The sequence below is a fragment of the Mustela nivalis genome, assembly GCF_964662115.1.
Source record: "Mustela nivalis genome assembly, chromosome: 4".
Lineage (NCBI taxonomy): Eukaryota > Metazoa > Chordata > Mammalia > Carnivora > Mustelidae > Mustela > Mustela nivalis.
The window spans coordinates 151,624,751-151,639,866 of record NC_139023.1 but is presented as its reverse complement, the minus strand read 5'-3'; positions in this window follow the sequence as shown (position 1 = coordinate 151,639,866).

Here is a 15,116-nt window from a genome sequence, read left to right as displayed (position 1 = left end):
GCAGAGGGAGAGAGAGAAGCAGACTACTCACTGGGCATGGAGCCCAATGCGGGGCTCAATCCCAGGACTCTGAGATCATGACCTGAGCTGAAGTCAGAAGTTAACTGAGTCACCCAGGTGACCCTATACTTTCAAGTAGGGAGGGTGCTAGGGATAGCAGAAGTCTCTAAGGAATTTTAGGAGCACAGTTTTCAGGACCTTGAAGGGGCTAACTGTTGTTGGGAAAAGGTTATTTATTACTGTCTAGTAATACCTGAGTCATGAGACCCTAGAGATGTATATCAGTGGGTCATATGTTTGGGGGATGGTTGCCAACAGGTATCTGGGGGGTAGAGATAAAGGAAATTTCCAAAAGAATTTCTATATTTAAAATAAACTTACAGGATCCTGGGGGTTGGGCTTAAGATTGCCTTTTGCCCTTAGCATAGTATCAATATCAATTGTGTCCCTAGAGGAATGTCACTCTGCCTGTTTCAAGGACTTGTCAGTGGGTTGTAAGTAGTAAGGAAATGTAATACTTTTTTCTTCGGTCTTTGTTTTCCACATCATTTGATAAATCAAATTCACTCTTTTCCTACAACCATAAAATCTATAAGTTCAGAATTTTTTTATACCATTATCTGAACTTCTCTAATAAGTTTACCTTTAGAGCTTTAATAGGAGAAAAACAAACTTTTTCACAGAAAACCATGTGACACATAGTTAAAGGAAAAAGAAAATAGAACATTCTTTGTTTCAATGATTGGAAGAATACTGACTTGCTTTTTTAAAATTTCCTTTTTTGACATCACATTAATTTTAACAAATTTCAAACCCAAGCATATGACTTCACCTTCTTCAAATCTAGGCCCATTTGTGATTTCCTTCTTTCATTATGATCTGTAATATTGTAAAATACTATCCCAGTTCTAAACAATGGAAATCAAGTTTGGCTTATTTTAGCTGAAAAGAACTTAACAGAAGTATTCCCCCACCCCCAACCCCACCCCCACACAAACACAGTCCCAGATGGCTTCATTGGTGAATTATTATAATATTTAAGGGAAAAAAAAAGAGCAAAAACATTATATAAACTGTTTCAGAGAATAGGGGAATATCAAAAAGCCCTCAATTCCTCTTATGAGGCCGACATAATTTTGACAACAAAACCTAATGAAGACATACAAAGAAGGAAAATTACAGACTAATGTCTCTCATCAACATAGATGCAAATATCCTAAACAAAATATTAACAAATCAAATCCAGCAATGTAGAAAAAACTAATGTCTCTAGGAATGCAAATTGATTTAACTTCCAAAAATTAATCTACAGAATCTGCCACATCAACAGAATAAAGGAGAAAAATCATGTGATTATTTTAATAGATGCAGAAAAAGCATTTGATAAAATTCGTAGCAAGAACACTTACAGCAAACCAGAAATGAAAGGGATTTTCTCTAATCTAAGAAAGGGTATCTATAAAAAGCCTACAGCAAATATACTGAATGGTGATATCTTGAAAACCTTCCCGCTGAGATGGGAACATGCAAATGTGCTTATGGGTATCACTTCCATTCAACCTCATGCTCAAAGTACTAAAATGCAAGATTAAAAAAATGCATAGAGATTAGAAAGGAAGAAACAAAATCGTCAAGATTCCCAGGTGATGTGATTTTTTAAAAATACAAAATCCAGAAGAATCTATAAACTCTAAAAATTAATAAGAAATTTAGACAGGAGACACCTGGATGGCTCAGTGGGTTAAAGCCTCTGCCTTCGGCTCAGGTCATGATCCCAGGGTCCTGGGATGGAGCCCGCATCTGGACTCTCTGCTCAGCTGGGAGCCTGTTTCCTCCTCTCTCTCTGCCTGCTTCTCTGCCTACTTGTGATCTCTGTCAAATAAATAAATAAAATCTTTTTTAAAAAAATTTAGATAGGCCAAAAGGTACAAAATAAGAAAAAATATATTTTAGAGACACTATATAAAGATCATTGAAAAAAATGAAATACCTAGGAATAAATCTAACAAGATATGACTAACAAGATAAGACTTCTCTGTGTGCAAGAAAAGCAGAGATTGAGTAAAACTGTAGAAAAGGCAAAGAAGTTGAGAGATGGGCCCTGTTCATGGACTTAAAGACTCAATTGTAAAGATGTCAGCTCTCCCTGAAATGAATCTATAGATGTAATGTAGTTAGTTCTAATAAAAATCCCGGTAGAGATTTTGAGGAAACTAACCAGATGTTTTTTAAAAATCTGTATAAATTCAAAGGACCAAGAATAGTCAAGGCACTTTCAATTTATTTATTTATCATTATTATTATTATTTTCTTTAGTAATCTCTACATCCAAAGTGGGACTCAAACTCACAACCTTGAGATCAAGAGTCACATGCTCTTTGGACTGAGCCAGTCAGGCACCCCTGACCAAAGCACTTTTGAAGAAGAAACATAAGGTGAGAGAGGCTTTGTCTATCAGATATTCTTTCTCAAGAATTTTTATAAAGTTAAATAATTCAGATAGTGTGGCATTAGTGTAAGAATAGACAAACAGGCTAATGAAACAAAATGCAGAGTCCAGGAACAGATCCATACATGGACAGCCACGTGATTGATGGGCATAATGACACTATTGCATAGTGGGGAAAGAGAGGTCTTTCTGGAACGTGGTGTTGGATCAAGTGGATATCCACACAGAACCTCTCATTGTACACACATTAATTCCAGGTAGACTGTAAGTCTAAATATGAAGGGTGAAACCCTAAAGCTTTTAATAGATAACAGAGATTATCTTCATGACCCTAAGGTAGGTAAAGAATTTCTCAAAGAGGACATGAGAGCCCTATCCACATAAGGCATGTTTGAGGAACAAGAATTCATCAAATTAAGAACCTCAAGAGGTTTCATCAAGAGTAAAAAGTCAACTGACAGAGTAGGAGAAGACATTTTTAAAACACATGTCCAACAAAAGTCTTACATTCAGATTATCTAAAAAGCTTCTGACAATTACAAGAAAGACAAAGACAAGTCAATAAGAAAAAAAGTGGGCAAATCCCTTGAACAGACATTTCACAAAAGAGGATCTCCCAAAAGGCCAAGACACATATGAAAAGGTATGTGACTGCATCAGGGATATAAAAGTTGAAATCACAGTGCAACAGCAGTATATAACCACTGGAATGGCTAAAATGTAAAGAGAAGAAAACACCAAATACTGACAAAAATATGGAGCGCTTGCAATTCTCCAACTCTGCTGACAGGAATGTGAGTTCACACAAACACTGTTGGTGTAGAGAACACTGACACCTCCCACCCCTAACATCTAAATTGGTTTTTCATATGCACTCCTGATGTCCCAGCAATTTCACACACAGACATAGAACCATATAAATGCATTCATGTGTATTAAAAAACACATATAAAAATATTCATCGCATTATTCATAAGGGTCCCAAATTGGAAAGACCTCGAATGTCCATCTAAAGGCAAACAGATTGTGGTATATTCTTATAATAATTTTAAGAAGAACGGTATGTTGGGTGAAAGCAGCTGGACACAAATTTGAACAAATTGCATGATTTCGTTTATGTGAGGCTGAAAAACAGATGAAACTAACCTATGATAAATCTTAGAACAGGGATTTACCCTTGTGGGTGGGGACAGAAAGGAATCTTCTGGGGCACTGGAAATATTCTATATCTTGATTTGGGTGATGGTTCCATAGGATATGTGTGTGTGTGAAAATGTACTAAGCTCTAAGAAACTTAGCAAGAGTTCTTTAAAAATAAAAGATGTAAAAGCTCTGTAAAGACAACATCAAGGGAATGAGAAAACAAGCCACAAGCTAGGAAAAAATATTTTCGAGGCATCTGGTGGCTCTGACTCTTGATTTCAGCTCAGGTCATGATCTCAGAGCCGTGAGCCTTAGCTCCATGTGTGACTCTTCAATGAACATGGAATCTGTTTGACATTCTCTCTCTCCCTGTGCCCTCTCCACTCCACTCACACATGGGCTCTCTATATAAAAAGAAAAGAAAAGATTTGTAAAAGATGTATCTGGAAGAAGATTGTTATCTAAAATACACAAAGGACACTTAAAACTCATGAAGAAAATGAAAAATTCCATTTAAAAATGGGCAAAGATCTAAACAGTCATCTTACTAAAGATCTACAGATGGTAAATAAGCATATGCAAAAGATGTTTAACATCATATGTCATTGCGGAATTGAAAAACAAAATGACAGTACCACTACACACCTATTAGAATGGCCAAATTTCTAAACAGTAGCACGCTGCCAAGGATGTGGAGCGACAGTACCCTCATTCATTGCTGGTGGGAACTCAGAGTAGTACAGCCATTTGGGAAGACAGTCTGGCAGTGTCTTACAAAACTAAACATATTCTTGCCATGTGATCCAGCAATCTCACGCCTTGGTATTTGAAAACTTAACATCCACACAAAACCTCCTCAAGGATGTTTATAGCATCATATTCATAATTTCCAAAGCTTAGAAGCAACCAAGATGTCCTTCTGTAGGTGATTGGATAAACTGTGGTATATCTAGACAATGGAATATTATTTACCACAAAAAACAAAGGAGCTATCAAGCTGTGAAAAGACATGGAAGAAATGTAAGTGCGTATTCCTGAGTGAAATAAGCCAGTCTGCAAAGGCTACACACTATATGATTCTAACTCTATGATGTTTCAGGAAAGCCCAAACTATGGAGACGACAGAAAATCAGTGGTATCTGGGCTCCCCAAGGGATTTAAAAAAAAAAAAAATCAGTGTTTGTTAGGAGGATGGGACAATTCAGTGGAACACAGGGTTTTTAGGACAGTGAAACTATCCTGTATGGTACCATGATGCTGTATGCTTGTCATTATATATCTGTACAAACCCATAGAATGTACAATGCCAGGAGTGAACCTGAATGTAAACTATGGATTTTGGGTCTTTGTGATGTGTCAGTGTAATAGGTTCATTGATTGTCCCAAATATCCCACTCTGGGAGTGGGCAGAGTTGATAGTAGGAGATCCTGCATGTTGGGGACCAGGGTGTCTCGGGGAACTCTACTTTCCACTCCACTTTGTTGTGAATCTGTTAGTGCTCTAAGCAATAAATTCTATTAAAGTGATTAAAACAATGTTATTAAGCTCTGTGAAAAAAATTAGGCAAGCTCCTTGGCCTGTAGAATTTGTGCATTCTTGTGCATATATATCTCAGTAGAAATTAGACAAAGAAATAAGCACCATAATGAGAACTTACCAGTCATTGGCCAGAAAAATTGAAATTGAAGACCTTTGGGGCACCTGGGTGGCTTAGTCATTAATCATCTGCCTTCAGCTTAGATCATGGTCCTAGGGTCCTGAGATCAAGCCCCATGTCAGGCTCCTTGCTAAGTGGGAAGCCTGCTTCTCCCTCTCCCACTCCCCCTGCTTGTGTTCTCTTTCTCGCTATTTCTTTCTCTATCAAATAAATAAATAAGTATCTCAAAATAAAAAAGGAAAGAAAGAAAGAACTTGAAGACCCTGCCAACACTTAATGTTAGCAAGGATGTGCAGAACCCTGTAACTGTTCTGGGCACTGTTAGGTAGGGTACACCAAAGGTGAGCTTACATTAGGACCTAGCATATGCTACAGACCCTAGGCCTACACTCAATAGAAATTCAAACTTAACATTCACCAACAGATACATAAAAGAAAGTTCATGGCACCCCTATTCATAGTAGCTCCAAACTGGAGATAACCCAAATGTCCATGAGAATTAAAATAGATTTTGGGGGCAGGGGAGGTAGATTAAACCACCAGTAGTTTTAATGGTCTGGTTTTCTCTCTCCTGTTTCCTCACTGTTGTTATTGTTATTGCTATAACAATAAAGGATTCCTGAGAGCTTGTCCTCTCCTCTCCCTTGGGCGCCCCCTTGTCAGGACTCATCCAATCAACCCCTGTCCCTGGATTTTTGAAGGAAAAAAAACAAGGGCAAAGCACCGCAGTGGGTGGGGCTCTAGCGCCAGGCAGCCTGAGGGGTGGTGCCTGGCCAGGGCAGGCCCGCCAGGAAATGTCTCCTAGGAGAGTCCTTCCTCCCACCCCCAAACCCACTCTTGGGCTTGCAGCATAAGGATAATTCCTGTTGGGCTCAGAAAGGAGGAATGGAGGACCCACTCCACTAGGACTCAAGGACCACACCCGAACAGGGTCCGGGTCGGGGGTGGTGCTGCAAATCACTATATTCCTCAAAAGTCTGTTATCTTTGGGGAAAATTGATTTTTTTTTTTTAATGCTGATTTTGTCATACGCTGCAATACTATGCAACAGTGAAACAAACTTTGTCTTACACAATGGCATGGAGAGTTCTCATGTGTACCGTGTTGAACAAAAGAAGCCAGGCACCTAAAAAAGGACTCTCTGGTTTTATTTATGTTATTGTAAAGGAACAACCTTATCTATAAGAACTAACTTATCTATAAGTGTTAGAATCAAGGGTGCTGTTACCTTTGCGACAAGATTGGTAGTGACAACAAAGGGGCTTGAGAGGGGTTCTGAGAACTCACATATTTTATATCCTGATTCTAGGTAGTAGTTGCTTAGATTTACGTATCTCTAAAAATGCATTCATCGGTACACATAAGATTTGTATACCACATTACGTTACACTCTGGTAAGAAATGTTTAAGGATTTTGGGATCTAGTAAGATTACACATGCACTTACCCTCACTAGAGTCGATGGCAACATGTGGCACATGAAAGTGAATAAAATAAAGGGAAACAAGATTGTAAATATGCATACATCTTTTAAGTAGAAAGGGGGAAAATAACCAATAATATTTTAAAATTTCTGTGGGAATAGGAGAGGTAGAAGCGATAGATTTTTTAAAATATATTTTGTTTATTTATTTGACATGAGAGCGAGCACAAGTAAGGGGAAAAGCAGGCAGAGGGAGAAACAGGCTTCCCACTGAGCAGGGAGCCCAATGCAGAACTCGATCCTAGGACCTGGGGATCATGACCTGAGCTGAAGGTAGATGCTGGATCAACTGAGCCACCCAGGCATTCCGGGATAGACTTTTTAATTTTTATGTTGTTGTTATGTTATGTTATGTTATGTTATGTTATGTTATGTTATTTCTTGGGGGATAGATGTTTTTTTAAATTATGAAGTCATTCTGGGTTTCCTGATACTTGCTGTGAAAAATGATAGCAAAACAGAAGCATTTACTAAAGTGACTATTAAAACATAAAATAAAGAGCATTATTTTTTGTGCAAAGGAGTATTTCCAGGGCAATGCAAATTGTCTTTCCTGAAGGGCAGTGCTGAAAAAAGTTTCTGTACAATTATATAAACTACCTGGTGACCAGAATTCAACATTAACAGGGGCAGTTTTTAAGTCTTTTATTAAAACAGGTTCTTTAAAATCATTCCTTTCTCCCCTTGAAACAGAATCCCATCTGTTTAGAGACTGACAAAACATGTCAGCACAGCAGCTCATTTCCAGAATTTAGTAAAACTGCAAAATTAGTTTTAAGGCATATGGCAGACATTTAGCGTATCTTCTTTCCCTAAATGACTCCAGGACTTCAGGAGAAAACTAGAAATTTCCAAATGTTGCCATATAGGTGCTCTACCTATTTCACGCAGTAGAAATGGTTACTTAGCAATTATATATTCCCCAGCCAAATAATTTTGCTTTAATATGAATGTGCTAAATAATTTTAAGAAAACTACTTTTAAAAAATAAGCTGTTTTGACACTAGTTTATTTAAAAGAAAAACAGGAATGGAAATACTGACTCATCGTCACTAGAACCTTACTGTCTCCCCGGTGAAGTGTCATCCTCAGCAGTAAGTCTGGTGCCCACCTTACTCGTCAGCCCCCTCAGCAATGTAAAAGGCAGGAGGCTGGCCACCCTTGGGCTTCCCTCTTCATGTCTTCAACCCTTGTGGCAGCCAGAGCAGGCCGGGGGCTGCCCTTGGATTCCACACGTACAAAGGTGACCATATCTATCCATCATAGCTATCTGTGCTAAGACTCACATTTTTTTAAAAAATTAATTTTATTTAAATTCCATTAATTAACATATAGTGTGTTATTAGTTTCAGAGGCAGAGTTCAGTGGTTCTTCAGTGGTATACAACACCCAGTGCCCTCCTAAATGCCCATCACCCAGTTACCCCATCCTCCCACTCCCCTCCCCTCCAGCAACCCTCAGTGTGTTTCCTATGATTAAGAGTCTCTCATGGTTTGTCTCCTTCTCTGATTTCTTCTTGTTTTATTTTTCCCTCCCTTCCCCTATGCTCCTCTGTTTAGTGTCTTAAATTCCCCATATGAATGAAATCATATGGTACTTCTCTCTCTCTCTCTAATGAACTTAAGTCGCTTGGTGTTAATATCCTCTAGTTCCATCCACATCGTTGCAAATGGCAAGATTTCTTTTCTTTCTTTTTCTCTTTTCTTTTTGATAGCTGAGACTCACATTTTCTTCCATGCTTTAACGTCTTTGAAATCAGGCTATATCTTTTTTTTTTTTTTTTCAAGATTTTATTTGTTTATTTGACAGAGAGAGAGAGAGCATGAGCAGGGAGAGTGGCAGGGCAGGAAGGAGAAGCAGGCTCCCCACTGAGCAGGGAGCCCGATATGGGACTTGATCCTGGGACCCTGGGATCATGACCTGAGCCAAAGGTAGACCCTTAATCGACTGAGCAACCCAGGTACCCCAGGCTGTATCTTATAAGTGCTATTGAATAAGTGGCAATTTTCATAGTGTTGGCATTGCCTCCACAGGAACCTTGGTGTCAGCTTCCAAGCTCTTGGGCACCAATTGTAGGTGAATCAGATACACTGAGCTACATCCCTGAACCTGGACGCTGACACAAGGACGCTGACATGATATGATTGTAAAGCTGATTTACAGCACCAATGATTTTTGGTGTTTCTGAATTCTTTTAAGAAATATCCTCTTTTTGGCACAGAGAGAAACACTGTATAGAAAAGAAAAGACATCCAAGTCAATAGTGATTCAGAAAAGTCAGATCCTGAGTCTTAAGTATACCAAATATGCATTTGACTATTTCTCATTTTATGTACACATGAGTGATAAAAATCTATGTCTGGTAAAATTGAAAGAAGTTTTCCAGTAAGATATAAAATATTAATTCCAAGTAATGTAAAAGCCTGATTAACTGGAAAAACTTTTTCTTTTTTTTTTAAAAGATTTTATTTATTTATCAGAGGGGGGGGGAGAGCAAGCACAGGCAGACAGAATGGCAGGCAGAGGCAGAGGGAGAAGCAGGCTCCCTGCCCGATGTGGGACTCGATCCCAGGACGCTGGGATCATGATCTGAGCTGAAGGCAGCTGCTTAACCAACTGAGCCACCCAGGCATCCCAGAAAAACTTTTTCTTAATGGAACATAAAAATGGTGTTACAAAAATGGCATGGTCTATGACATTTTAAAATTATGTTTTTAATGATGTGTTTTCTCAGTGCCTTGAGTGTGGAAAAAATTGGGAAAGCACAATCTTTGGGGGAGAAGGGCTTACTCTGGCCAATCCTTACACACTAGAAATTATCTTTAAACTTTTCTCAATAATCTATGTATTTTAGATTCCTGAAGTCAAATGAGAATTACATTTAAAGAATGGGTCAAAATAAAAATTTTTAATTGTCTCTCATTAATAAATTCCTTAAATCTTTTTTCCTTAAGGATTTCAAACAAATATATCAATAGAGACTATATTACACATGCCTCAACATAGGGCGAGTTTTTCTTTTACCAAGATCTAGTATCTTTATCACATTAGTTCAAATATTTCAATAAGGATAAGATTCTCCAGCAAAAAAAATGTTTATATTCCCAAAACCTTTTAAAAGATTAAATGTTTAAAGAAATGTAAACCATATCTTGGTAAATAGTATGTACCAAGAGAAGGGATGTTGATGGTAGAGCAGAATTTCTAATTAATTTCATAAATTAATTCAACTCTTGCTCAATAGCAATTTGACTATGTGAAATTAAGAGGCAAATAAAGTGGTTTATAGACTTTGGCCTAGTTAATTGTATTTCCAGGTTTCTTTTTTTTAATTTTTTTTTCATATTTCCATGTTTCTAAGAAAAGCAATTAAAATGTGGAATTGTTACATAATTATGATATTCTATTCAATGGATTATGCAGCTGTTTTTAAATGGTAAATATTAAAACTATATTTAAGTTACCTGTAACACATATGAAAAAAACAAAACAAAACAGTGAATGGAAATGTTCAAAGAAAAACCAAACAGCTAGTGTGTTAGGTGATAAAAACTGAAGGTGATCCTTTTCTAAAACTTTTGGCAATGTTGTCTCAGCACTACTTTTACAACTAAAAAGAGAAAAAAATGCTTCACCATCTGATACTATACCATATAAGCATGAGGGAAACTGTAGATATGCATTATACTATTAACATCACTTAACTGATTGGGTTTAAAGGAGAAGACAACTTTTTTCATTACATATCTTATTTGAATTCTGAATTTTACCTACTTTTAAAGATTCTATTTATTTGTTGGAGAGAAGGCATGAGTGGAGGGTCGGGAGCAGCAGAGGGAGGAGAGAGAGTTTCTCCCTGAGCCAGGAGCTTAATGTGGGGCGTGATCCCAGGACCCTGGGATCATGACGTAAGCCAAAAGCAGATGCTTTACCAACTGAGCTACCCAGGTACCACTGAATTGTTAGTCCTATTTTTAAAAAATTTTATTCATTCATCTGAGAGAAGAAAAAGAGAGCATGAGCAGCAGGGATGGGCAGGGGAGAGGGAGAAGCAGAATCCCTACTGAGTAGAGAGCCAGACACAGGACTCGATCCTACGGCCCCAAGATCATGACCTGAGCTGAAGGCAGACCCTTAACCAACTGAGCCACCCAGGCACTCTTGAATCCTTGATATTTTTAAGTGAAAAAATTTAAAAGGTTTTTTGAGGATTCATGCCCTTGCCATAAAATACAGTAGCAAATCGGCAAACCTGGCCAACAGGAGTTAAAAAATACTATGAACATCCACTCCCTTCTATTGGAAATGTCCAAAACAATGCAATAATATTCGTTGACCAGAGCCTATTTCATGATTTTCAGTGATATTCCCAATGGTAGTCTATGGAAATCTTTAAGATGTAAGACATGTGAGCAAAGTCTTCCTTTATATTCTTCTTTTTCTCATTTAAAATCAAAACTTATTTTTATGGTGAAACCCCCACTTTTGTCTTTGAAGCAACGATTTAGATCATTTCCAAATTAACCATAAAAAAACAAAAACAAAAAACAAAAAACCTCTTCTCCCAACAAGAAAGCTTTTCATAGCTGACATTGAGTCATCTCCTGGGACCCCAAGTTGTGCCCCACATACTGAATGTGTAAATAGAAAGGGCAACTATAATTCTAGTGTTAATTGGGGTGCAAATATGCCAGTGAATAAGAATACATGTATTTTGAAGTATTCATTTTTCTTTTACACTTCTTTCAGTTTTCTCCCGAAGATGCGTGTGTAGATTTAGAAAGATTTATTAAGGAAGCCATACTGGAATGCCTGCACAGGGCCCCAGGTCATCCAAGGAATCTGGTTGAAACACTGGAACACTATGGTCTAACGGACAGTGGGCCACTCAGCTCTGTTGCTTCTTCCCTTCCTATGGAAAGAATTAATTTCTGTTCCTTTAAGGTAATGAAGAATAAATTAAGAGAGCTGAAGAATTGTTCTCAAACCAATGAAAAATAAGTGAGCTCCAACAACACAATTATCTACATAAATCTTCATTAACAGTGTGATTCATAAGTAAAAAGTGCCAATGAGCTAAATGTCTCCCAAATGATGGAAACAAAACGTAGTATATGAGCGATGAAGCAGTGATACACGCAATGACAGGAACTTAAAAAAAATTTTATGCTAAATTAAGAAAGCCACTCAGAGACAAGATATTGTGATTCCACTTATGTGGGCTGCCCTGGACAGGCACATCCATAGACCCAGAGAGTAAATTAGTGTTTGCCCAAGGTGGAGAGGGCTAACAGACCATTTCTTTGCAGGATGTTGAAATAGCCTACAGTTACAGTGAGGGTTGCACAACTCTATGAATATACTGAAAAAATCACTGAGCTAGAGACTTCAATGGATGATGTCACCAAGATGCCACCACAGGTTTTTCCTGACTTTGTGCCCCTCTCATTAGAAAATCTAACAATTCTATGGGGCGCCTGGGTGGCTCAGTGGGCTAAAGCCTCTGCCTTCAGCTCAGGTCGTGATCCCAGAGTCCTGGGATCGAGCTCCACATTGGGCTCTCTGCTCAGCAAGGAGGCTGCTTCCTCCTCTCTCTCTCTGCCTGCCTCTGCCTACTTGTGATCTCTGTCTGTCAAATAAATAAATGAAATCTTAAAAAAATTTAAAAAAAGAAAAAGAAAAAAGAAAAACTAACAATTCTAGGACAAGACTCTGTGGAGAGAATTCTAGGGTAAGGCTGAAGCACACCTCCCCTCTACCTCATGTCACAGAGACCAAGATATGCTGTGTTAGAAGGTAAGAGGGGCAGCTACATGTCATGTGAATACACTACTGCTCCCCTGGGCCAGTGTAGCACCACACAGGCCTCTCCTAAACTTCCGATTCTTCCAACAGGAGGAGAACCCAAGGGTAATGACCAGCCGCCCCCCCAGCATTGTGGGTCACAATCCTGACCACAGGTATTGCAGGGCTATCTGCAGGGCTGACACTGGGAATCTGTGACAGAAGTTTGGAGGGCCTTGCCACACGTGGGCACACCACACAAATCTTGGCAGACTGAGCACATACCCGTAGTATCCAAGTAGTAATCCCAAGCAGTGGCACTGCTCACCTGCAGACCTAGGTTGGACATGCACTCAAAGGACCTTGGCAGGGTGTAGATCTGCCTGATCTAGATTCTCAAACAAGAAATTTTGCCAGCCTTAGATGGTTCCTTGCCCAGACCCAGGCAAGGAGTTGAATCACAGCTTCACCCACTGTGGAGAGTGTCTTCCAGTCCCATCTGACTAGAAGGGCTGGCCACAACTTCTGGAAGCTGTGTGGCCCAGCAGGGCTTGAAGTGAGAGGCAGGTGGGCAGAGCTCTTTGCCCTCAGAGCAAAGTACCCCTCAGGGAGCATTCCTATGCTACACACAGGAAGGGAGATTGATTCAGAGTCAAGTCTGAGGATTGTTCCTGGGCACCTCCCAACTGAAGAGCCTTGACTTGCACCTTGATAATGATTTTTTTTTTAATTTTTTGATAGGACACCTCAAGCTCAAGCAACAAGATAAAAAACATCACACTAAAAATCTTCTGCCCAGCGAAAGAAACAGTTAACAAAGTGAAAAGACAATCTACTGGATGGGAAAAAATATTTGCAAACCACACATCTGATGACAGGGTGATATCTAAAATATATAAGGAATTCATACAACTCAACAGCAAAAAACCAAATTACCCAAATAAAAAATGGGCAAAAGACCTAAGTAGACATCTCCCCAAAGAAGACCCATCGATGGCCAACACATACATGAAAAGATGCTCAATCATGCAGCATCAGGGAATTGCCAATCAAAACTACAATAAAGCATTTCCTCACACCTGTTAGAATGGCCATTAGCAAAAAGACAAGAGAAGGGACGCCTGAGTGGTACACTTGGGTAAGCGACTGACTCTTAGTTTCGGCTCAGATCATGATCTCCGGGTTGTAAGATGGAGCCCCACATTGGGCTCTGCACTCATCGGGGTGTCTGCTTCCTTTCTGCATCCCCACGGGCTCGTGCATTCTTGCTCTCAAATAGATGCATCTTAATAAAAAAAGAACAAGAGAGAACAAATGCTAGCAAGGGCATGTGCACTGTTGGGGAGATGGTAAACCAGTGTGGTCACTGTGGAAAGAGTATGGAGGATCCTCACAAATTAAAAATACAACTAACTACCCTGTGATCCAGCAATTCCACTTCTAGGAGTATATTCAAGAAAACCAAGAACACTAACTTGAAAAGACATTTGCACTCCTGTATTCATAGCAGCATTATTTAGAAGAGGCAAGACATGGAAACAATCTAACTGTCCGCTGACGGACAAATGAATAAAGAAGTTATGGTGTATATTCACAATGGACTCTTACTAAGCCACAAAAAAAGGAGGAATCCTACTGTTTGCAACAACATGAATGGATCTTGAAGGCATTATGCTAAGTGAAATCAGTCAGATCAAGAGAGGGACAAATACTGTATGATGTCACTTACATGTGTGGGGTAAAAAAGAGCAGAAATCCCAACCTCACAGAAAAGATACCATAATTGTGGTTTCCAGAGGTGAAGGATGGGGGAAGGGGGAATTGGAGGAAAGTGGTCAAAGGGTACAAACTTCCAGTGGTTAGAAATATTAAGTCCTAGGGATATGGTGTCTAGCACAATGAGTCCAGTTACCGCTTCAGGATGATCTATAGGACAGCTGTTAAGAGAGTCCATCTTAAAAAAAAAAAAAAAAGAGAGTCCATCTTAAGAGCTCTCATGACAAAGAGAACATTTTTTCCCCTTTATTCTTTTTTTCCTTTTTTTCTTCTTATTCTATCTCTAGGAGATGATGGATATTACCTAAACCTACTGTAGCAATCATTTCACAACTGAACAAATCATCATGTAATACACCGGGAACTTCTGCAGTGATGTACATCAATGATTTCTCAATAAAACTGGAAAAGAAAAACACCAAAACTTTGAACAGTACATGAAATAAATCTCAGGAAAGTTGTAAAAAAAACCCAAAAAAACCCAAAAACCTCAGTACTGGTTTTAGAAAATAATATACATAAATATAAGCATTACATTAAGTAGGGGAAAAATGATAAACTATTAAATCATTCAATTATTTAGAAGTTCTCCAGTTAAAAGTTAAATAGATTTTATTTATTTATTTATTTTTAAATTTTTTATTTTTTATAAACATATATTTTTATCCCCAGGGGTACAGGTCTGTGAATCACCAGGTTTACACACTTCACAGCACTCTAAAAGTTAAATAGATTTTTTAAAAAGATTTTATTTATTGATTTGACAGAGAGAGATCACAAGTAGGCAGAGAGGCAGGCAGAGAGAGAGAGAGGGAAGCAGGCTC